We start from the raw sequence: 22889 nt of genomic DNA, 5'->3' as shown, positions 1-22889 counted from the left end.
ATTCATTTATTTATAGAGCGCTAACAATCATCCCGGCGCTAGGTAGCAGGAATTCGATGTGCAGTTGCCTTCGGAAGTAGTCGGTCTGTCAGATACTAGTTTTTAGGAAACAGATGGGTTTTCATTTTTTTCCTAAAAACCAAGTAATCTGTTGTAAGGCGGAGATCTTGAGGTAGTTCGTTCCACTTTTTTTGCTGCCAGATATGAGAACGAACGTCCTCCTGCCCTTACTTTCCTTATGCGCTTTGTCCTGGCCCGCGCTTGGTAGAGTGGCCGTAGACACCTCGTAGGAGCGTAAAATTTAATTTTGTTCTGTAAAATTTTTGGTCGGTCCACTACAGTGAAGTGTCCTATGCGCATGGCTGAGAAGCTTAAACGCTGCTCTCTGTCGCATGGGTAGCCAGTGGAGTTGTTTCATGCACATGGAGGCTGTGCTCAATCTGCTTTTATTGCATACTATTTCGCTGCAGCGTTTTGTAGTACCTGTAGTCGTGTAAAGAGGTAGTCTGCCATGCCTACGAACAGCGCATTGCCATAATCAAGCTTGCTAAATGAGCAGTGACTGTTTGTCTACATGCTAGTGGGATCCAGGGGAAGAGTCTTCTTAGCAGTTTCAAAGTTGCAAAGCCCCTTCCACATAGGGCCCGCACATGGTCCTTCATGGAAAGGGTATTGTCGATGAGGATGCCTACGTTTTTAGCACATTGCTTGGGCACTGGGGCATCTACCAGAATTTGTGGCCACAAAGTGGCATCCCAAATCAAGTTGGCTCCACTAAAGAGTAGGATTTCCGATATCCAAGCGTTTAATTTCAGGCAATGTTCTGACATCCATTCAGCCATTCCAGCGAGGCAGTTTTTCAGTTTTGCTTTGATGTCATCATGCCTATCCTCCAGTGCTACCATCAGCTGGGTATCATCCGCATAGAAGCAAATGCTAGGACTCTATTTTTTGCTAATTTTCGCTAAAGAGGACACATATGCGTTGAAAAGTGTGGGGCTCAGGGATGCGCTCTGTGGCACGACACAGCCGATGGCCCTAGGTTTAGAGAAGAAGTGGTCCAGTTGTACCAATTGTTCTGTCAATCAGAAATGAGCTGAGCCACTGTAGGGCTTTGGCATGGATTTCTTTTTCATGCAGGATTTCCAGCAGTCTATTGTGAAATACCGTGTCGAACGCAGCCAACAGGTCCAATAATATCAGGGCTACAGCTCCTCCCTAGAGAGTCAGAGATCGGATGTGATCTAGGACGGCCAGAAGCATTGCCTCCATGCTGTTAGTAGCCCTGAAGCCAGTCTGTGTAGGATCTAATAGATCGTTTGACTCTAAGTAGTTGTATAGTTGTCTATTCACCAGCCTCTCCAGAACTTTGGAGAGGTAAGGGAGGTGAGAAATTAGCGGTAGTTTTCAGGGTTTTGCACATCTGTTCCTGCTTTCTTCAGCAGGGGGGTCACTACCGCCTGCTTCCAGACCTCCGGAAAGGTAGCAGAGTTAAGTGAGTGGTTGAGTAGCTGAGTGACATAAGGGCATAACATTGCTGTGATCCGAGCAAAGTTGAAATGAGGGCAGGGGTTCAAAGGGGATCCTGATTTCACTTCCCCCATCGCCTTTAGGACCGCGTACTCTGTTACAGGGGAAAAGTTACCCATGCTGGATGTAGCGCTTGGGTGAGGAGTCCCATGTTCCCAGTTACTTGAAACTGCTGTGGTGCTTGGCTTAAAGGAAGAATAGATTTTGCTGATTTTGTCAGAGAAAAATCTGCAGATTTTTTTCACAGGCTACTTCTGAGGGGGGCAGTGTTTGGGACATACTCGCAGGTTTGCTACGTTCCCTTATTATTTTATATAACTTGCTGAGTTACAATTCTCATTGATTTGTTGCGCATAGTAGGACTTCTTAGCCTTCCTGATAGCGTTGTTGTAGGTCTTAAGCTCAGACTTATACCTTAACCTATCAGATTCCTGCTTAGACAGTCGTAGGTCTTAAGCTCAGACTTATACCTTAACCTATCAGGTTCCTGCTTAGACAGTCTCCATTGATGTTCGATCATTTTACACTTTCTTTTGAGTGCCCTCAGGTCCGTTGTGTACCACTTCTCAGAGTGTGGTCTTTTTGTTGGCTTAGATTTTAACTTGGGGGTGCATACGTCCAGGACTTTTGTAATTTCCGTTCCAAGGAAATTACAGTTACATCCTCTCCCCTCTCATGGTCTACTGCTGAGGGCAGGGTCACCCCTTGCAGTTTTCCATTGCACTGCAGCAGGACCCTTTGCCACCAGTGTTAATCCTGCTTGGGCACTGGACGCCACAGCCAGGGGGGTTAACATAGCAAGCAGAGGTAGGTTCCATTGTCTCCTCCTCCGCCACACCCTCGTCTCTCACGTCACAGGATGGGGCTGGATTAGCATTGTTCACAAACCCAGTCGCCAGCCCCGTGACAAGATGGGGAAGTGGGCATTACTAGAGGATAAATTACCGTAAAATTTCTGGCCGCTATCCAGCACTTAAAATGAAGGTCGACACTTTCTAAATAGCCTCTTCCTCTGCACATGGATTTCAACTCGTGCCTTCCAGCTACGCTATATCATTCTAGCCAGCAGTGCAGGGGAAGAGTTAATGACTGACTGAGTGGCGTTTGTGTGGTTTGTGAGGCAGCGCTAGTTAGGAAGAGCAAGGACAAATGTATCTAGCTCTTTGTTTTTGTTGTGTGCTAAAGATTCCCTGTGTGTGTTGTAAGATAATTCATTTCCATGCTGAGATCTCTGGTGAAGTTTGAATGTTTATTATCTGAAACGGTCTGCTGCCAAGACGCACTAAAGTCGAAATATAGTTTAATTTGTAATCATTGGAATTGTGCCTTAAGAAGTGCAGTGGCATGGTTCAGGACCAAAATGAACACCGCACATGATACAGTGCTGTTTATACTTAGGCGAACACTTTGCTTAATTATCAAGCAGGGGCGGCTGGTGACATTTGAAAGTGGTAGGGCGTAAAAGTTCAGGATGAGCGGCACCATCTATCCTGCATCAATGACATCCATCTATCCATCCTGAATCAATGACATTCATCCATCCATCCTACATCCATGACATCCATCCATCCATCTTGCATCATGACATCCATCCATCTTGCATCATGACATCCATCCATCCATCCTGAATCCATGACATTTGCCATCATCTTCAAAGAGGAACTACAAATTTCCCTTGTCAATAATTCTAATTACTCCACCCTTGAATACCTTGAAGCTGAACTCAGAAATCACGGCTCCCAACCCATTCGCCTTCACAACATATATAACCCTCCCGGCAATACTCATCCCTTCGTTGATGAGTTATCCAACATTCTTACACAATCCTCACTTTCCAATTCCCTCAACATTTTCCTGGGAGACCTTAACCTCCACTGGAATGAGCCCAGCGATCCCTCTATCACCCTCCTTTCCAACCTTCTCGAGATCAATGTCCTAGAGCAACTCTGTCACTCCCCGACCCATTCCAAAGGAGCTATCCTAGATGCCATAATTACTAGCAAAGATCTAGCCCTCCTATCCAACATTGTTCCCATCGACTGGTCCGACCACCATCTCATACTGTTCTCTATAGCGGTCTCTGCCACTCCCCCGCCCACGAAAACCACTAAACCCTGGAAACTGACCAGAAATTTGAATAATATCCCCCCGGATGTACTGGAATCCAAACTCCATGCCCAATTTCTCGCCATCCCGCCCTCACTTAACACTAATGAGCTTACAGAACACTACAACAAAGCAGTTATCGAAACCCTAGACCTCCTGGCCCTGGTTAAGCTCAAAAACCAAAGAACCGTTCCTTCCAAATCATGGTTTAATACGGAGCTTAACAATGAAAGACGCTCATTGAGACAGACGGAAAGAACATGGAGACTGCACCCTTCCCCCTTGCACCTAGCTCGCCTCAGACTTGCAAGATCCTCCTACAAAAAACACATCTTTAAACTTAAAGCATCCTTTTTCAGAACACAACTTGACCAAGCCAAAAACAGACCCAGAGAACTGTTCAACGTTGTTCGCAATCAAACCTCAGCCGCTCCACCTGTACTTATGGCCTCGACGACCAGATGCGAAGAAATAGCCCTCTTTTTCTCTGAAAAAATTGCGAAAATAGAGCAATCCTTCCTGCCGACTCTGACCCCTCCCTCCATACTACACATCCCCCCTACTGCACCTGCTTCCTGCCCACTCCCCTCCACCCCCTCCACGACCCTCCATAATACTGATCTCACTCCCTCCTCCTTTCCCGCCACCCTCCAAAATTCTAATCCCCCTAAGACTCGCCCTAAAAATAACGCAGCTTGGCATAATTTCCAGCCAGTCACTGAAAGAGATGTCTTTGACATCATTGCAAAACTTAAACCCTCCTCCCACACTAAAGACCCCCTCCCTTCTAAACTCGTCCAAAACCTCAAACATATCACACCTGCCTGGACCTTGATCATTAATACCTCCCTAGCCACCGGCTGTGTCCCCACCTCCCTTCAACCTGGACAAATCACCCCCATTCTTAAAAACCCTACGGCTGACCCTAATGACCTCAACAACCTCCGCCCTATCTCCAACTTGCCCCTCCTCTCGAAAGCCCTTGAAAAATGTGTCCTTCAGCTTGACAGACACATTGAACTTTTTAACTTACTTGACCCCCTCCAATCAGGCTTCAGGAAAGGCTGCAGCACTGAAACCGCCATGCTTAACATTATAGATGACATCCACCACTCACTCGACAATGGCGAATCTAGCCTATTGATCCTCCTCGATCTCTCCGCAGCGTTTGATACCGTTAACCACTCTGTTCTTCTCAAAGTCCTTAAAGAACGATTCGGCCTTAATGGCATGACTCATAATTGGTTTGTCTCATACCTGCAACACCGCGCTCAGCAAATTAAAATCCACAATTGCCTTTCTAACCCCTCCCCCATCTCTCTAGGAGTTCCACAAGGATCCATACTATCTCCCTCTCTCTTTAACCTCTTCATGGAACCTCTCACCCTCATTCTCAAACAAGCAGGGATTAACTATCACCTCTACGCTGACGATACACAACTCTACCATAAGATAAAAACCCATGCTGACATCCTCCACCTCAAAAACACCCTCATCAAAATTCAAGCCTGGTTCCACTCGAACCATCTCAAACTTAACCCCAAAAAAACTGAAATTATTCTTTTCTCCACAAAAAACAACCAGCTTCCCATCCAAAAGTGGATCACAGACCTTAACGCCCTCAACTGCTCCTTGTCCCTAGCCACCTCAGTCAAATCCTTGGGCATCTCCCTTGACAACCGCCTAACTCTCAACGTACACATCAACAACTCTGCCAAAGGAGCCCTCTTTACCCTCCGTAACCTTAAGAAAATTAAGCCCTTCATCCCAATTGATGACTTTAAACTGGCAGTCCAAGCGCTTGCTCTATCGCACATTGATTACGGCAATGCCATCCTCACCGGAATTCCCAAAACCCACCTGGCATCTCTTAAATCTTTGCTCAACCTCGCGGCTAGGCTTATCACGGACTGCAAACGATTTGACCACATCACTCCCGCCCTTAAATCCCTTAAATGGCTCCCCATTGAAGGTAGATCCACATATAAAACAGCCTGCATTACACACAAAATCCTCCACCAAAACACACCAACATACCTCTCCAACAAACTGACCAAAGCAGGCTGCACGCGATCACTGAGAAGCTCCAACACCCTCCTACTTATCCCCCCCCCCACAGAAAAAGAATTCCACTCAGTCACGCTCCTTTTCAGGCAATGCCCCACTTATTTGGAATGCCCTCCCAAAAGACCTCCGCTGTAACCAGTCCTACCCTAACTTCAAAAATGAACTCAAACTTCTTCTCCTTAATAAATACTGGGGTTTCTAATCGCTCCCTGGTAGCCCCGCCCCTCTGCACCACCCCGCCTAGCTGCTCCGCATATGACTTGTGACCACCTGCCAGGCCAACTCCTTTTCCGTCTATCTGATCACCTTTACTCCCCTCCTCATGACCCTCATTTCTCTTGCTTTTTTTTTTTTTTTTTTTACTTAAGTGAGGCTTCCTGCCAAACTGTGACCGCTATTTTGTATTAATCAGAGTGTCTAGCAATTTGTTTTTACTCCCTTATCTAGATGTCATGTATCCTATGTGGACTTGCTCTTTTATTATTCCATTGTCTGTGCTTATACACACTGTACCTGTTGGAAACACCTTGTAAAGCGCTCTGATACTCCTGGGTCCAGCCAGCGCTATATAAAACCTCTTAAATAAATAAAATAAATAAAAAATAAATTCATCCATCCATCCTGCATCAATGACATCCATCTATTCACCTGCATCCATGACGTTCACTCATCCCACCTGCAGCCATGAATTTAATCTCCCCTACATCCATGACATTCATCCATCTGCCCTTCATTAATAGAATTCAATTAATCCATTCTCGCAGCATCCAGGACCACCCCCCCCCTCCCTCCCCCATCCACCGGTATCCCCGGCAGGTTGCTGTGCCTGATATCTACCAGCGGGTGCCGTAGTGTCAATTAAGGCAGATTCAACATGCCCTTGTGTCACGGACTGCAACGCTTTGCATTGTGGACCTTGTAGGCCCCAGCAGAGCCAGCGGCGTCCTCGCTTTTCACACAGCACCTTTGCGAGGCTTCATTTGACCCCCTTGGTGGAGTCCATTGCATGCAAAGACCAGCCGTGTGCCATAAAAAGGGGGGCCGCTGGCAGTGTGGGGCCGGGGGATTAGAAAGAGCGTCAACCAGACTCCGCTCCTCACTGAATGTTTCCCAAAATACCGACACATGGCGAAAGCAAAAAAAAAAAAGAAAAATTATAAAAATGAAGACAACGCAGACCTGTAGCAGAACAAAGACACAACGTATTAGATGCCAAAACCATGTAGTGTGGTCGCACACCACAAACCAGCGTCAGTGACTCAAGTGTGTACCTTCGCTCTAACGGTAGATCCTCTCTTTCTCGTCTTCCCTGGGAATTTAGTTGTATGTCACAGTTCATCTTTTGCATCACAGCTGTAGGTTTCGATTGTCCAATTTTGCATGTTCGAATTCAATAGGGCAATGCAGCTATATATGTAGTAATACATGTTCTCACATTTTGCTTCACTGCACATTTCACAGTTCAGAGCTGATTAGGGAACTGTACCAGTGATGTGTCCTTAAGCAGTTAATATTCACATAATGCCTCAGTACCTGTTGAAAAAAAAGTTTGTGATGCTGAGGACTTCTAACTTCAAAGCGCGGATGGCGCAGCTCGCAGGATGTAGGGGGCTCGCACAAAGTCGGCTTAAAACTTCCCTGCAGCAAATCAACATCATGCCCTGGGGGCACAGGGGCAAGCGCCCACCCCACCCGACCCCAGCGCCACCCCTGAATCCAGTCAGCAGCAACATTGTGCGTGCAGATGCACTGCAGTCGCGGCTGGGGGGGGAAAGGGGGGTATTAAAATTAATTTTCAAAATCCTTATACTACCGGAGGTCCTGAGCAGGTCCGCGCCGCCCGAGTCCGTCCGTTGGCGCCTACAGCCCCTCTCAGCCAATCCTGGCGCTGCCGCAGCGCCAGGGCACAGCTATTCTTCGCCCGCTGCACGCCCATTAGGAGCCCAAAGGGCTCCTAATGGGCATGGGCAAACAAGTCAAAACACAAGTGCGCATGAGTGGGCACAGTGCGAAAATTCACCCTCCGTCCCCACTCATGCGCACTTGTGTTGTGCTGCTGCCCTGTTGCCCCCCATTGGTTTGACAATCATGTCAATCAACATGACGCCGGACAGCCGACCCCTTCAGACTCTGAAGGGGTGGGCGGTCCGGCGTCATGCTGACTGACATGATTGTCAGTTCTCCCTCGGCGTCTTTGAACTTAAGTTCAAAGATGCGGAGGAAGCTGCGGGTGGGGGGGCTACGCCCCCACGCCCCAATGGACGCATCGCGCCTGTTATCAAGACTTTGATAAAGGAAAGCAGCGTGGCTTTTTTCTATTCACAGGGATTTCTAAAGCGCATGGCTACCAAATAAGGCTTCCCAGTGCTGTAACAACCAGATATACTCAGATGAGAATGTAAACTAGAACTGAAAGGTTTTTAGCAATTTCCTGAAAGCTAGTTGGTCTTAAATTCGGAGGGAGGGCATTCCAGAGTTCAGGTACTAAAAAGGCGAAGAACCTACCACCTCTCCTGGTCCTCTTTATCCTTGGAACCGCAAGGAGATGTTGAGTGCGGGACCACAAATCTCTTGCAGGATTAGAGGGAGTAAGAAGTGTTTACAAGCAACCCTTATACCTCGCACGAAACCCGAGCCTACTGTGCAATTCGGAGTACTTCATTTCATGATTTTGCTAGAATGAGATGTGTATCTTTTAAAACAGACTCTCACCCAACAGTTTACTAGCAATACATCCTGGATTTGCAATGTCACTGACAAGTTTCTTCATAAGCCAGGGAAGCTTGCTTTGCTGCTAACCATCCTGTGATTCTGTGTGCGTGTTACTTTGTTTGTGCCATTGCCCGGACCAAAATATCTGTATACGCTTCAGAGACTGTTCGACAACTAAAACTCATGCAACCTGTACTCTGTGTGTCATGGTAGCTTTCACTGTTGCAACCAGGGATGTTCATCCACTAGGGCGGAGGAGCGTCGCCCCAATGCTTTCTCGCAGTTATTACCATTTTACATTTGTACATTGCGGGCGGGGAGGTGGGCGGGGCTGCTCGGCTCTCTGAGCAGGGGAGGAGTTGTATGCCCACTCCTGAGTGCGGAAAGACTGTTTTGACAGCCCTCTCGGGCCGCCCAAACCAGTCTTGCCCTCTCCATGTAGTCAGCATTGCAGCCTCAGTGGAGAACATGGCCACCCCATTAGCCTGTGGCTGAGTGGCGTCCCCTACTAATTATGCTTGCAGCGTTGTGATTGGCTTAGGGGAGGGTTCCTGGCTGCCTGCTTCAGGTTCCTGTCTGAGCAGGAGAGCAGGAGCCGCAGGACTCAGTGGAAAGGTAAATTAATGTATATTTTTTAATTTCTCTGCGATACCCTCTGCGAATCACCCCCGTGACCCCTTGCGCCCGCCCCCACAGCCGTGAGCAATGCCAGCCGCTACTGGTTGCAACATGTGCTAAGCATAGGTGAATCACTCAAGCTTGCACTTCCGCTACCTTTGGTAAACTCATTCTATGGGCGAGGATAACTTGTGTTGCCGCTGCCTTATGCAATACCGGTTTGTGTTCAGGAAAGCTTGCACTGCTTCTCTCGGAAAAAGTACAGCTATTTGCAGCATTAATAATTTGTTTAGGAAATATTTCACACTGATATTTGAATGATCAACCTTGCTCATTAGGAGACCATTATTTCGAGTGGTATACGATTTGTAAAGCTGTTATTAATATACTGTTTTCCCTAAAAATAAAATTGCAAACACGTCTAACAAATCCTATTGGTGCAGTGTCTTATTTCAGGACTACTGATTCAAAATTTATATTGAAACTTATTATAACCTTCCTATCATTATTTAGAAGTTCAACTTAAGGTCCGATTATACACATGAGATATTGATCTTCTGATAGATTTGTAAAATATTTCTAATCTGAGGGAAAGCTCTGCTATTCAAGACTTGAGATTTGCGATTTTTGTAGCTTTTTATTGATCCATCTAGGACCTTCAATAATGTTCGCTCACTTTATATGAATAGTAATCCGTGGAAGAAACAGAAAGGGTAAAATCAGAGCCAATAAGGGAGCTGCTTTAAATTTTAGAAAAATGATATGAGCCCTTATCAAATTTCATAAATTATTTCATCCGCACATACAACCTGTGGTTTTTACCCATTGTTTTGGGGTAAATTGTGCTAAAATGTCATTATTTGGCTCAAATTTTCCCCATGTGCTTTCTAGGCAAGGGTCTGCACTTGCCTCGGATGGCCCTTAGGAGAAGAGGGCTTCCTTGCAACATTATACTTGGAATTTTTTATGAGTTAGTGCCCAGAGAATTGAATGTGAAAACTATGGTGTTTAAGTAAGTTTGACATTTGAAGGAGAACAAAATGAAAATAGGTATTGAAAAAAAGGTCATGTAAAGAGTGATGGAGAAAGAGAAAGGCAGCAAGAGGGGCAAAGGGCAGAAAGAAATGCGGTGCAGAGGGAAAAGAGGAATGAAAAGTGATGTTTATACAGTAGTAGAGTTGTGAGTAAGAAAAAGAGGATTGGTGAGGTAGAGATCTAAAAAAAGAAAGGTTGAGAGATGGTTGAGGTTCAGGGGTGAGCTCAAATGGAGAAGGTCTAGAGAGATATGTATTTGTGTGAGAGAGAGAGGCAGAGGAGTTTATGACAGAGAAAAGGGAGAAGAGGTAGAGAAACTGAGGTAGCCAGAAAGGAGTACCATATTTAGACAGGTGAAGGAAATGGAACAGAGGAAGAACTAGGGAAATAGGATGTGGAGACATGAGGCAGTTAACTAATGGTAGGGCAAATTGAGAGATTAGGTAGTGGGAGTGCGATGGAGTATACAGAGGTGAGGTAGTGAGGGAGATGTGAAGTAGAGCAGTAACTGAGATAGTGAGGTAGAGAAAGGGGTAGAGAAATAAGGGAGTAGACCCATGGATAGAGAAGAGTTGGCAAGGATGAAGAGGAGGTTGACTGAGAAGTGAAGCAGAGAGAGGAGCGATATAGGGAGGTCAGATGGAAAACGTGCAATGAGATAGAGAGAGAGGTATGAGGTCGAGAGAGATTTGAGGGAGAGCTGGGGAATAAGATTGATATAGATGTAGGCACAGACAGCGATAGGGTCATGAGGTCATAAGAGAGATGAAGTGTAGTGAGAAATATTGGTTATATTGAGAGAGAGAAAGAGGTAGACAAAAGGTGAGGGAGAGAGACCTGGGATAAAATGAAAGGATGAAGGTACATAGAGAAGTAAGAATAGAAAGAGGGTAAGAGATAGGGTTAAGGTATAAGATGTGAGGTGAAGTAAGTAGCGAGACATGATACAGAAAGATTATTTTCCCATCTAACTGTCACCAACTGCCTAAGAGTGGCAGATTTAAGTCTGGGTTGTCCAAGCATACACTTGTGGGTGCAATGTAACCTAAAAACTACACATGCCCGATGTCGGGTGGATTGAGGATGGTGTTAACCTCAAGTTTATGAAGCAATGTGTCCCGAGACTAGATTCAAATGGGTATTTTAAAATAGTCAATTAGAAAGGACCAACTCCAAAAGGGGGATTTAAGATTGGAACATAAAATTAAAAAAAAAGACATGAAGGTTTATTAAAATATTAAAGTGCAGTACAGGAATTGGGTAATGCAGATGCAGTAAAAAAAATAATCAAATTGCATACAATCAGTTTGCTATGAAGACTCTCAGCAATAGGAATACTACAAAATAATAGGTAAATCAGGTGTTATGTATACTTCGGGACCAGTATCTTGAATCGTCACTCTGCCAAATAATGGGGAGAAAGTGTGTATACAAGCGAATGCCTAGAACCTCTCTGTAAGGCCACAAGCCACTCCTCATGATAGTGCCCTTGGCCTACATTATAAGGTCTGACTTCGAGATGGAGGTATTTTGTCAGTCTGAGACCTGTAAAGACAGGGTCTCCCTATATGCAGATGACCCTCTGATATAACTTGGCTACCCATGTATTACTGGGTCCTAGATCATGTAGCTCCTTGAAAAGTTCAGGAGTCAATCGGAGCTCTGTGTAAACTGGGAAAAAACCAAGCTGTTTCTGGTGGGACTAAAGGGTGACACAGATGATTGGGCATGCAACGTGGGCCTTGCACTAGTGACTGTGGGAATCCGATATCCTTGTGTGAACGTACAGAGAATAGCTCTGCAGTCCAGGGCAGATATCCCCATCCCTGTGCTCACAGGAACATGGACTGACCGCCAACGATGGTCATCCTTACCTGAATCCATCATGGGGAGAGTGGCCTTGCTGACATGGTCACCCTCCGAGGCTGCTCTATGCTATGTAAAACTATCTCTACTACATACCAAAGTAGAGAGAGGGGTGGTTTCCTCAGCAAATGGCCTTTGCTAAATATTGGCATCCATGTTCGACAGGGGCCTTTCTCTAATAGATATGTTAGCCTACTAAAATGCCTCTCACCTCCTGGTGCTCAACGAATGGATATGTATGCTGGTAGATGAGCCAACTTACAAGCTAGAAATATGGGTGATCAAACCCCACTCCACTACATCTACAAGGGCAAGCTGCCACCAGGTTCCCCCTGTTAATGTGGGCAGTGCTGACAATGTGGACGTCCACTCTGCAGGATCAAAGACGAGTTGGGCGTCTTACACACAAGACCTCTCTTTGGTGAGGTTCACATGTGCCAGATGTTTCACTGCTAATGGGTTCCAGGGTTGGGACAAGTTAGGGATCGGCACCCTGTGACTAATTGGTATAGCTCTAAAGTCCTTTACTGAACTACCAGAGGACTTTGGATTGGAAAAATCCCACTTTTTACAGATCCCAACAGTTCCACCATGCAATTACTCCATATCTACGTGGGCACGAAGAAATCTGAGAATATAATCCACTAGAAGTGACACTTACGATGTTTCCCTCACAGCTAAGGGCCACATATCTCTCATCACTAAATCTCTAGTGAATTAAAACCTGGACTCCTTCCATTTACTAAACAGGAGGAGGATGTGGGGTGTTCCAGGATGGCGAATGGATTACCGCCCTCATGAGCCCTGGTGAATCTGCAATCACAGCAAGGGTTCTCCTTATTGAGTTCAAGTCCCTGCACCGTATACACTTGGCCTTACAGCGCCGTTGGCGCATGCACAAATCTGATGCACCAGCCTGCCTGCGCTGAGGGGAGGTGGTGGGTGATTTCCTCCACACTGTTTGGAGTTGCCTGGTCCTCAGCTCATAATGGAACTCGATTGAGAGCAGGACTGAGGGATAGCCTTGCCCAGACAATCCGATTGGGCCTAGTGGTAGGCAAACGTGACATTGCCGCCCCAGGTAATAGCCTATGGCTCTGGCCATAGGGTCCTGGAGGGCGGAGATGGAATTCTGGTGCGTCAGAGAAAAAATTATATGTAAAGCCAGGGATGCCCCGGAAGCATGACGGATTCTGGGGGGCATGGAGATATTGAGAGGGTATGGAGTAGAAGATGATGTGCATGAATTTGGTGCCACCATGTTTTCTTGTGAAACACATACGCAGGGCTAAAGAAATGTTTTATCTTCATTTTTAGATTAAATTCATGTTACTTTGATGTATTTTAAAGTTATAAAAAATCCAAACAGAGTAGCTAAAAAAAAACAATAAAACAAAAAAAAGGAAAAATACAGACATTATTCCCCACAACCATAATCTTTATATATTGGGTATACAAATTAGCAGATATATTATCCTCATAACTACTCAATCCATCCCTAATTGTTAATGTCATGTTTCTTACTTTTTTTATGTATTGAGGTCGATTCAGCTAGTGAAGAGAGACGTAGCCAACCGGCAAAGTTAGACACATTAGGCCAATTAGAATTATTAATATCACTATCAATGAAACCATGGTACACAATTTAGAGCATTTACCGTATGTCATCTTCTACTGAGGAAAAAACGAAAGATTAAAAGGTCTACAAATTAGGGATCAAAAATCAGAACTCGGGGCTTTTTTTAGTATTCAGATCATATATTGTATTGTCTAAATCTGGTACTTAAATTCAAAAATAAAAATCAACAATTTCTTACAAAGTTCAAATTCTCAGTTTCAACAGCTTATTAGGATTAGAAAAATTTGAGGGTGTTTTTTCCTCTTCTCGTTCGAATTCAAAGATAAATTGGTATTGGACTTGGCTATTTCTGCAGGGTCATCCCCAGTCTTTTAGCATGTCCCCTCCACTTTTTGTTGATTTTTGTTTGTTGGCCTTAGGACTACGTGCACTGTACCACTACTAACAAGTGCTAAAAGTGCTTGTGTTCTCTCCTCTAAACATGGTATAACTGGCTTATACCAAATCGGCATTCTTAATTTACTTGAAAATCCCTAATGCTACTAGTGGGCCTGCAGAACTTGTGCCACACACTGAAGCAGCCTTTAAACAGGTCTCATGCCTGCCATTGCAGCCTCTGTGCGCACATTTAAACTGCCACTTCAATCTGGAAAAATAAACCTTTTGCCAGGCTCAAATCTTCATTTTAAGACATATAAGTCACCCGTAAGGTATGGACAGCCCCAAGGGTAGGGTGCGGTGTATTTAAAAAGTTGGACATGTACTAAGTTTTACAGGTCCTGGTAGTGACCTTTAAATTAGTTATTTACCCCTGCAAGGTCAATCAGGTTCAGTAAATACAAAATAAGGTCCAGCTAATTACATTACCTCATCCTTCTCCAAAAAGCAACATTGATTAAATTATTATCAGCTAAGGTGTTTAACTGTGGTTGCACTTTTAGAAAGTTGGCATTTTCTTGCCGTAGCCATTTGGGGCCTGCAGCCTGTCTCTGGGTCACATGACTGGTTGTGGGTGACAGTTGGGCTTTGTGCATTCATCCTAGACAGCCACACACAATGTGAGCTTAGGTGTGACTTGATGGGCCATTACTGGCAGGATGGGAGGAAGGAGCTGGGCACAGCCCTAATTACAGTTGAATAGGCAGTGTCCGGTCTCCACACAAAGGGCTGCATAACCCCTGTATTTAATGGAAGCCAGTGCAGGGAAGGCAGGACATCTGTGCACTACAAAGGCATACCCCTAGAAGCTTCTCCCCACTCCAATGGCACTATTTTGTGTAAAAGAAGCACACCAACTCTTCAGTACACCTTTGGACCTGCGGATATTCTGCCAGGAAGGACTACTGTGCTGCTACAAGGACTGCCACTCTGCTGGACACACTCCCCCTGGCAGTGGCCATTTACTGGTATACAAGATTGCAGGTAGCCTTCAAGCCCATTCCGAGAAACGTTTTGAATCCTTGAGGTATTTTGTATGTTTGGTCCATATTATTCTATTTGGTACGTGCTAACTTGAGTCTAAGAAAGTTGTGTTAAGATTGATGGTTGTGTGCACTATTTAGCGATGATCAGCTTTCCTTGGACATTGGTCATGTTGATCATTTTAAGGGCAGCTAAATAACTAAACAGTGCTTTTGGATAATGCATTTGTACCGACACTTATAGCTTCTTTTCTTTTTTTGTCGACATGTTGTGATATGTAGCTCTGCGATCCAGGTGGCCTTTATTTAGGCTTGAGAAGGAGCTTAGCATCCCATTTGGATAGGGCGAGGCAGATTCCTCTTATTTTCACACTGGATTTACTAGTATTCACACTGGTGTTTGACACATTAACCTTTATTTGACCACTCTGAATGGATTTGGACCTCTTTGTGATCTATGTATGTAACAATCATTTTCTACTTTTGTCTTAGTCTAAGGTATGACAACGGTGGGTTTCGCCAAACAGTATGCTGCAGGCCACCTCCTGGATCAGGTGGATTGCCTGATCCAGGAGGAGAGTGACTTTGATCACTGGCCCTGAGGAATGCCCTTTAACCTATGAATAAGGTCAAAGATAGGGGAGATACTACCTCGGACTATCCTTCACTAGTTTTACTTCTGTCCTTTGGAGGCACCAGAATAAAACTGAAACTAAGCCTACCTGGAGATAGTTTTAATTCACTTTACACATACAAAATTAGCACTCAATCTCACTCACCCATACCCATTTCTCATCTAGGCTAAAAACACCTCATGCACTCCTCTACTTTGGAGAGTTGTAGCCAACACCAAGTACCTTTGGTCCTCCTGTGAGGAGGCGACCGTATGATGAAGCGTGCCTCCTTTGTGTAGGTGAGGGTTCTCAAACTAAATGTAAAAAAAATTCACATACATAACACATCTTTGTCTTTTTTCTTTTTTAACCATGCATACTTTTTTGCTGTTCTTATTAGTTAAGGAATGCTACGCTATTCGTTGTGCTATGAGCTCCGACTAGACCCCTTTTGTGTTTTGATGAAAGGTCAACCAATCACAGCATGACTTATTGCACCAATCAACCAATGACAGCTAAGACTTGTGTTAAAGCCTTACCAATCCTAGAGGACTATCAGCATCAGTCAGCTCATTGCAGTGCAACTTTTCAGTGATTAGAAATCAACGCAATGCCTTCACCACCAAAACCCACAAAAAATAAACAAATACAATCTTGTCTGCTTAGTCTAAAAAACAGAAATAAGTAACTGAGTAATGATAAAGAACAATCTCTCAATCGATAGAAACAAAACCAAATAGTACAAAGGCACTAGCTCACCAAATCACACTAAGGCAGGTTCCCCATCCAGCCGTTGTCCTCTCTGATTAGCGTATTTACTCCTGTGCATCAAGAGGCAAATAACACAAACCCAGTTTAGACATGTGCAACATAGAAGGGACATTCGTTTAATTCAAGATATCCCTAACTGGAGTGTAAATGCTGCACCTCACATAACACTCTACCACTTTGCAGACAACTTCAACAATATATTGAGATCTTAGATTTTGACTAATCCGATTACCTCACCAATATTAAAATAAAAAAATCCTTGACACTCCACAAATATAACTAATACATCAAAATCACAGTAATCAAACCACCAACTCAACCAAGAATCCACCACAGAAAACTAAAAACCTCACATGCAGTTTAACAGATCATGACAACACAAACTCGTACTCTCAACTACAAATCCCAGCTCAGGATCAGCACTGGCATGCCGGAACACCCAAATAATCCAAATGATGGACTCTCAAGAAGTACAGACAAAAACCAGACTAAGAACAAACTTTTTCTCATTCAAATATATCTTGTCCAATTAACTATTCTCTGCTACCAACACTGTGGGTACACTGTACCCCTAGCGTTACAGTCCACACCCCAAATGTTGGATGGATGGGACAGTGTTAATCTCAAGTTTTTCAGGAAATGTGACCCCAAGACAAAATTCAAACCAGACTAAAAAAGAGAATTTGAGATTAGAAATTAAAAAAAGGATGAATATCTATTAAAACGATTTCGAGACATAATCCCAAACCTAAGGCTTCTGACTTTTCGTTTTTAATAATAAACTGCCGCTCCTTACCTCAGCACAAGTTCGACATTTTCAACCTATTATTGGAGGAAAAACCTTGTGCACTTTTCCTAACGGAAACTTGGCTACACGACAGTGCTGGCCCCGATGTAGCTACTGCTATCCCACCTGACTACGCTATAGTTAGGAAGGACAGAGTGTGTAAAATTGGTGGTGGGATCGCCATTATTTTTAGAAGAGAGTTAACCTGCAGTCTTGTACCAGTTGATATCTCTGAATGTGAATCAGCTTTTTTCAAAATCACCCTAAAGACCAATTTCACTTTCTCCGGTCTATTGATGTACAGGCCCCCAGGAAATGCTATTACGCGGGCTCGGAATTTAGCGAACCACATCACGCCTTTCCATCTTGCCTCAAAAAACTTCTCGCTGCTAGGAGATTTAAATCTGCATGATCCCTCTAATGCCACATGTATTAACCTGCTGGATGATTTTACAGCACTTAACATGAGGTTATTGAACTCTAGACCCACGCATAAAGCAGGTCATCTGCTTGACCCTATCTTTTCTAATATTACTGACCTGAATTGGATTAAAACAACCGCTGTCTGCTGGTCAGATCATTACTTAATCCAGTTCAGTCTAAAACTATCAACCTCCACCCAGCTGCAGCCACTCTACCAGCCACCACTATGAAAAACTGGAAGTTACTCAACATTGACCAACTAAATCACACTTTAGCCATAAATCCTCCAACTCCAGGACATGATATGGAAAGCTCTGCCAAAGCGACTCATGCATGGCTTAGTGACGCCGCTGAAATTTGTCTTCCTCCTCATCACACTAAGGGAACTCTTCACCGTCCCCCAGCCCCTTGGTTTAATGATCACCTAAAATTAGTAAAATCTAAATGCAAAGCACTCGAAAGACAGTGGCGGAAAGATTATGCACCCGAAAAAAAAGATATACCTAAAAGCAAGAAATAAATATCACACAGCCTGTACAAAAGCTCGAGCCCTTCACATTGCAAACTGCATAAACACTGCCACAAACAGAGCAAAAAAAACTCTTCAATACGGTGAAGGAATTAGCGGGTGCACAAACTACTGCTTCCGCCCGCCCACTAAACAAAGTACAATGCCAAAATCTTGCCATTTTCTTCTCTGAAAAAATTGATAAAATAATCAGCGACATCAACAATAACCCGTGTGTAACAGCTTCACAAGACGACACGGAGGCTACACCTTGTGCCACAAACCTTCTTGACCATTGGCCCCTGATTACTACTGAATCTCTGATGTCCACTCTCAAAACCATAAAATCTGGCTCCCCCCCGCGACCCTATCCCCGTCAGTGTCTTGAAACAATTGGAGGTTCCCTCCTTGGATATTATTGCAGACACTTTAAATTTCTCTCTCAGCCTCTCTACAGTTCCCACAATCTGGAAGCACGCCATGGTCAGCCCACTTCTGAAGAACCCCGAGATATTAGCCAACTACCGACCCATATCACTCTTACCAGCTTTCTCGAAACATCTGGAAAGACATTCAGTCTGCTTTAACCCACTTCACTGAAGAAAATTCTCTTCTTCATCCGTCACAGTCTGGTTTCAGGGCAGGTTTTTCCACCGAGACTGCTCTGCTTGGGGTAAACGAGAACATCCGGAAACTCCTGGATGAGGGTCAAACGGTCGCACTCATTCTCCTTGATTTGAGTGCGGCCTTTGACACCATCTCGCATAATAAGCTACTCACAACGCAAAAAAATAATGGCATTTGTGAACCCGCACTTGATTGGATCAGGTCTTTTCTGACAGATCGGACGTTTCAAATAACTCCCCCCCCCCCCAAGCTTGCTCTGAAACGTTCAGCGCCCCCCATTGAGTACCCCAGGGCTCCATTTTGAGCCCTCTACTTTTTAACCTGTATTTTCGTCCTTTGGCAGACGTAGCGGACAAATCAGGACTTACCCTCATGACCTATGCTGATGATTCGCAGATTATTTTTTCACTGTCCAAATCCAACCCTTCTGCTCCCTCTTCTCTTAAGCAAGGTCTCCATAATATTTTCAGCTGGATGTCTAACAACCAGCTGAAGTTAAATGCTGAAAAAACGGAGGTCCTCCTCCTAGGAAAAAACCAAGACCTATGGAACTCCACACATTGGCCTTCTGGCTTGGGAAAACTCCCCCAACCAGCCACCCATGTACGCAATTTGGGGGTGCTTGTCGATAATGCCCTCTCCATGAGACAACAGGCCAACAAGGTTGCCGGTCTTTGTTTCACCATCATAAAGTGGCTAAGAAAAATCTTGTGGATGTTGCCTTCCGCTACCCAAAAGACCGTAGTCAATGCCCTTATAACTTCTCGGCTTGACTACGGCAACATCTTGTACCTTGGTTCTAACCAGGCGGTAATCAGGCGACTGCAACTGGTACAAAACTCAGCCGCCAGACTACTATGCAACATCCCTAAAACCTCCATCGTATCTAAACACCTGAGGGACCTGCATTGGCTCAGGGTTGAGAACAGGATTAGGTTCAAAGCCCTGAGCTATATGTTCAGGATTAAAGCCGGCACGGCGCCAAAATATCTTCAAGCATTGGCCTGTCCTTACTTTCCCAAACGAAATCTGCGTTCACAATCAGCAGCTACTTTTTGTGTGCCTAGGTTTAAGCTAGCAAGAATGGGTGAGAGATCCTTTTCCCACCTAGGACCCACCCTCTGGACTGCACTCCCTCCCCACATCCGTAAGGAGGAGAACTACGCAATGTTCAGGAGAAGCAATAAGACCTGGTAGTTTGAGAAATAAATCCTGCTTACTTCATTTCACTACACCTATCTTGTTTTGTGTCCTCGGCGCCGGGAAACCCTTTTTGGGTAGCTGCGCGCCTCATAAATGTATTAAATAAATAAATAAAATAAAAACATTAAGGTGCACTACGGGTAATGCAGATACAGCAATAAATCTCATTAAATTGCATAAAATCAATTTACCATTAAGGTAATGAGAAATAGGAATAATACAAAATAATGAGAAAAATCTGAAACTGGTACAATTCACAAATTTGAAGCAAAAAATAAATAAAAAAAGAAGATAGCAGAGAGCGTCCATAGCAGGAAAGGAAAGGTCTGAAAAAGTGTTCTGGGTCACTTCCAAAATCAAGGGGTTTATGTACAATTTCTCTTGCATATGAAACTTCAGAAACTGCAAAGTCGCCATGGCCGGATTAGGTAACCCATTACATTGCACATTTTAAAAACATCACAGAGCCCTATTACATTAGAACCAACCCACTACATAAATATTGATTTAGACCTCTCTGACTTAATGTCGTCTTGAGGTGCAAGAACAAGCTAGTTAAATAAACAGAAACTATTATGAATTAATGCAATACAGTGTGCTGGCAGGAAGAACCTTGAAGAATGATACAGTCGGTTCCTTCCATAGAGTTCTTCAAGAACAGTATGTCATACGAAATAAATACAGCTGCAGTTAGGGCCTGATTATGATGGCGGTGGGACCGTCACTGCCAGGCTGTCAGTGGTGGTCCCACCGCTATCCAGCCCATTGGTCCCACTGCTGCATTAGGATGCAGGCGGTCGGAGCTTGACGATTGGAGGGAAGGACCGCCGCACCAGACCGGATCAAGGATCCCGGTAAGGGCGGCGGTTTGACTCCTATTCCCTGCAAAGAGGGAGGTGCCTGCTCCAGCACCAGCGTAGGGATAAGGATGTCAGTTTCAGCCTGCCTTTTCATGGCGGTTTATCAATCAATCAAGGCATTTGTATAGCGCGCTATCAAGGCGCTTTGGGGGGTGGGGTCCGCTACTGCTCGAACAGCCAGGTCTTGAGCTGCTTCCCGAAGGAGAGGTGGTCCTGAGTGAGGCGAAGGTGGGTGGGGAGGGAGTTCCATGTCTTGGTGGCCAGGTGGGAGAAGGACCTTCCTCCTGTGGTGGCTCTTCGGATGCGGGGGACGGCGGCGAGGGCGTGGTTGGTCGATCGAAGCTGGCGGGTAGGAGTGTAGAAGTTGAGTCGGTTGTTGAGGTATCCTGGGCCTTGGTTGTGCAGGGCTTTGTGTGCGTGGGTGAGGAGTCGGAACGTGATTCTCTTGTTGATCGGGAGCCAGTGCAGGTCTCTCAGGTGTCCGGAGATGTGGCTGTGTCGGGGGATGTCCAGGATGAGTCTTGCTGAGGCGTTCTGGATCCGCTGGAGTCTCTTCTGGAGTTTGGCAGTGGTTCCGGCGTAGAGGGAGTTGCCGTAGTCCAGTCGGCTGGTGACAAGGGCCTGGGTGACCGTTTTCAGAGTCTCGGTGGGGATCCACCGGAAGATCTTGCGTAGCATGCGCAGGGTGTTGAAGCATGACGAGGAGACGGCGTTGACTTGTCTCGTCATGGAGAGAGAGGAGTCCAGGATGAAGCCCAGGTTTCGTGTGTGGTCTGTTGGTTTGGGTGCGCTGCCCAGGGCAGGGGGCCACCAGGAGTCGTCCCAGGCGGAGGGCGAAGATCCCAGGATGAGGACTTCCGTCTTATCTGAGTTCAGTTTCAGGCGGCTGTTCATCATCCACTCGGCTACGTCTTTCATCCCTTCGTGTAGGTTGGCTCTGGCGGTGTCGGGGTCGTGGGAGAGGATCAGCTGGGTGTCGTCGGCGTAAAAGATGATGTTGAGGTTGTGCTGGCGTGCGATGGCCGCAAGGGGGCTCATGTAGACATTGAAGAGGGTGGGGCTGAGCGATGAGCCTTGAGGGACTCCGCAGATGACTTCGGTGGCCTCTGATTTAAACGGGGGAGGCGGACTCTGTGTCCTTCCGGCGAGGAAGGAGGTGATCCATTCTAGTGCCTTCTCTTGGGTTCCGACATTGCTGAGGCGCTGTACTAGGGTGCGGTGGCAGACAGTGTCGAATGCTGCGGAGAGGTCCAGGAGGATGAGGGCCGCTGTTTCCCCGTTGTCGAGCAGGGCTCGGATGTCGTCAGTGGCGGCAATGAGGGCGGTCTCGGTACTGTGGTTGGCCCGGAAGCCAGACTGCGAGGGGTCGAGGGATCCATTCGTCTCGAGGAAGGCGGCCAGCTGCTTGTTGACGGTCTTCTCGATGACTTTGGCCGGAAACGGGAGGAGCGAGATGGGGCGGTAATTTTTGAGTTCGGTGGGGTTCGCTAATGGTTTCTTCAGTAGAGCGCTGAGTTCGGCGTGCTTCCAGCTCTACGCGAAGGTTGCGGTGGCGAAGGAGGTGTTGATGACGTCCCGTAGGTGGGGTGCGATGATGGAGTCGGCCTTGTTGAAGACGTGGTGAGGGCAGGGGTCGGTTGGAGATCCGGAGTGGATGGAGTTCATCGTGCGTAGGGTTTCTTCGGTGTTGATCGGGGTCCAGGCGCGGAGGGTGGTGGTGGGGGGCGCCGGTGCGGTCGTGGAGAGCGTTGACTGTGTGCTGAAGCTGTTGTGTATATCTGCGATCTTGTTGTGGAAGTAGGAGGCGAGGGAGTTGCAGAGGTCTTGCGATGGGGTGATGTCGTTGTTTCCGGCGCTGGGGTTGGAGAGCTCTTTGACGATTTTGAAGAGTTCTTTGCTGTTGTATGCGTTGTTGTCTAGTCGCTCCTTGAATGCGGTTTTCTTGGTGGTGTGGATCAGTTGGTGGTGTTTTCGGGTGGCGAGCTTGAGGGTGGTCATGTTGTCTGGTGTTGGGTCTCTGCGCCAGGCTCTCTCGAGGGCTCGGCAGTTCTTCTTGGAGCTCTTGAGTTCGTCGGTGAACCATGGTGCTTTCTGACTGCCGTGTCTGCTGGGCGGGGTCATCAGCCATCATAAGGCAGGCAGAAAGTGACTTTGGGGGTCCC

The 22889-nt window shown here is 45.9% G+C and overlaps 1 protein-coding gene across 1 annotated transcript in view; it reads right to left on the bottom strand.

Annotated features, from left to right (window-relative positions):
- IVD (isovaleryl-CoA dehydrogenase) overlaps positions 1 to 22889 on the bottom strand; it is a 297877-nt gene that overhangs the window by 94635 nt on the left and 180353 nt on the right. The gene's annotated exons all lie outside the window — the stretch shown is intronic.

The sequence above is a fragment of the Lissotriton helveticus genome, chromosome 9 (assembly GCF_964261635.1).
Source record: "Lissotriton helveticus chromosome 9, aLisHel1.1, whole genome shotgun sequence".
Classification (NCBI taxonomy): domain Eukaryota; kingdom Metazoa; phylum Chordata; class Amphibia; order Caudata; family Salamandridae; genus Lissotriton; species Lissotriton helveticus.
Note: the sequence above shows the minus strand (reverse complement) of the source record. Positions and strands in the feature narration are given on the sequence as shown.